Source organism: Ricinus communis, chromosome 1, assembly GCF_019578655.1.
Source record: "Ricinus communis isolate WT05 ecotype wild-type chromosome 1, ASM1957865v1, whole genome shotgun sequence".
NCBI lineage: Eukaryota > Viridiplantae > Streptophyta > Magnoliopsida > Malpighiales > Euphorbiaceae > Ricinus > Ricinus communis.
In genome coordinates this window covers 23,371,389-23,374,121 of record NC_063256.1, presented here as the reverse complement: position 1 = coordinate 23,374,121, position 2,733 = coordinate 23,371,389, and the positions used below count along the sequence as shown (strand labels likewise).

At 39.3% G+C, this 2,733-nt stretch overlaps 1 non-coding gene across 1 annotated transcript; it reads left to right on the top strand.

Moving 5' to 3' along the window:
- Window positions 1–1,224: 1,224 nt before the first annotated feature.
- On the top strand, window positions 1,225–1,331 carry LOC125369079. Its single transcript, XR_007214573.1, has one exon. It is a non-coding gene; the product is annotated as a small nucleolar RNA R71 (small nucleolar RNA).
- Window positions 1,332–2,733: the final 1,402 nt, after the last annotated feature.

Genomic DNA, 2,733 nt, shown 5'->3' with positions numbered 1-2,733 from the left:
AAGTTACCCAAAGTACAAGGAATAGTAAAACTCCCTCGGTCGTGACGTTTCTCTAGTAAATCGCTCTGAAACACTGCTGAGCACTCTTCATTGAGCTTTATGAATGCTACCTCTTCCAGCTTACTTTTGTTGCTAAGTATGTCCTTCAAGAATTTGGCATACTTGACGATTTGCTTCAATACATCAACAAAAGGCAAGTTAATATGCAGTTGTCTAAAATATCTAAAAGCTTACTGAACTACTCTTGTGCTTCTACTTGCTTCAGTCTAGCAGGATAAGGAATCTTGGGTTGATACTCCCTGATTGGGATTGGTTGCAACTTTTGCCTCTCAAGTTCCTTAACCTTATTGCTCGTCTCAATCTGCACATCAATAGTAGCATTATCAACAACGGGCTTATAAGGAGTTGAAACTAACTTACCTGAACACAAAGTGATGGCGTTCACGTGCTCCCTCGGGTTAGACTTAGTGATGCTGGGGAGTGCTCCTTGTTGTCTTTCGGACAACATCTTAGAAATATGCCCAATCTGATTTTTCAAGTTCTGAATGGATGCTTGCTGATTTCTAAGAGCACTATCGGTTTTCTGGAACCTCGTTTCAGTCGACGTGATGAACTTCATTATCAGCTCCTCCAAGTTAGATTTCTTCTCGGCTAGTGGAGGAAGCTCGATGGTCGCTTCTTCTTTGTGGTGGCTCGATGTAGTCTCAGAAAACCTGGTGGACCCTGGGCATTATTGTTGTGCTAACTAAAATTGGGGTGATTTCTCCACCCAGGATTGTATGTGCTACTATAAGGGTAGTTCTGCTATCCGGGTGCATTCTGCATGTAATTAACCTGTTCATGGTCAGCAGAAACATTAGATAAAGTAGAGGAACTAGCAAACATACCTCCGCATTATAGTTTGCACCGTAATGCGGGCCACTGCAAAACTCACAACTTATTTGGGCTGCTTGAACTGGCATCTGAAGCTGGTCTATCTTCTTGGTCAGAAGCTCCACTTGAGTTGCCAAGGCTGTGGAGTCTAACTGGTTGACCATTCCTTGTTTGACCGGCCAACTCCTAGAGGATTGCCATTAGTAGTTGTTCATGGCCATCTCCTCTATCAAGTTTTGCGCCTGCTCTAGCGTCTTGTTGTTCAAAGCTCCACCTGCTGCAGCGTCCACCATTTGCCTCGTAGCAAGGTTCAAACCGTTGTAAAAGGTCTAAACCTGCATCCATACTAGTAGACCGTGGTGTGGACAACATCTCAATAAGTCTTTATAACTCTCCTAGGCGTCGTACATGCTCTCGTCGTCCATCTGCATAAAAGAAGAAATGTCATTTCTCAATTTAGCAGTTTTAACTGGAGGGAAGTACTTGTAAAGAAATTTTTTAGCTAAAGATTTCTAGGTTGTAATAGTGTGTGGTGGAAGGGACTGCAACCATCTCTTTGCTCTATCCCTTAAAGAAAATGGAAATAATCTCAGCCGGATGGCATCATCGGTAGTTCCATTTATCTTGAAAGTGTCGCATATCTCCAAAAAGTTGGCTATATGGGCATTGGGATCCTCGCTTGGTAGCCCCCCAATTATACACTCTGTTGTACCATCTGGATCACATTTGGCTTTATCTCAAAATTGTTAAGTATACTCGTTTATGTCCCATCTAATGATGGTCTAGCAAACTCGTACATTGTTCTGTTGGCGTCCGCTGCGGCATTTCCATCATGATTCTCCATCCCTTCTGGTCTATCTACAGGTACCTCAACCTCAATCTCCTCCTCTTCTAATTGCAAACGCTTCCTTAAAAGTCTAAGGGATCGTTTTAGATCGAACAGAGGCTCTATAAGATTAGAGTTTGAGCTCCTAGTCATAAACTACCTATAAATGGAATGTAGCGACCAAAGAACAAAATAATTAAAACAAAGAAAGAATAAAATAAAGCAAAATAAAGACAAAAAAATAAATATGGCTAAATTAACAAAAACACAAGTTCATTCTAGTTCACGCAAAAAGTAAATTCCCCAGCAACGGCGCCAAAAACTTGATAGGCTATTTACGTAGCTACAATCTAAGGTAGTGAATCTATCAATGCAGACTAGCACAAATGGTGAGTATCAAGGTCGTATTCTCCGGAAAGGGTGGACCTAGACCTACTGTAGCGTCTTATGTTATCTAACCTAAAGAAATCAATAAATGTTATTCTTGGATTAATTATGAACAAACAAGTAATTAAATGTCAAATTATCTGAAATGATTTAGGAAAACTCTTGAAGGAAAAGCAAACCCTAGGGGACTTAAGTTATTTGGATTTTTGTGAAAATAGAGATTAAATTGATTATCAATTGCAATTACCCATGGACGAAGTCTTAACTGAATTTGGTCTCCCTCTCGAGATAACTGAATTCTTGAACCTAATAACCTAAAGTTGGAATCTCTTCCTAACGATTGATTATTCGATTAGCATTAAGGTTTAACCCGTCTCTATTAAGCTTTGTTAATTCTTAATCTGGCTAGTCAATTACCCTTATCTCTAAGTGATTATTAACCAGTTCTTGCTATTCAATTTTCTTGATTACTAAATGAACCTCTCAATTACATAAAGCAATCTAAATTCCATAATTCACGTCTCATGAATAAAGTGACTTCTCATTAATAATAAAAGCAAGAAGAATCAAGAATTGATAATCAAAATCTCATAACATTAAGATCAATCCACAAACATAGGAACCCCAATTGGGTTCAACAATTTAGC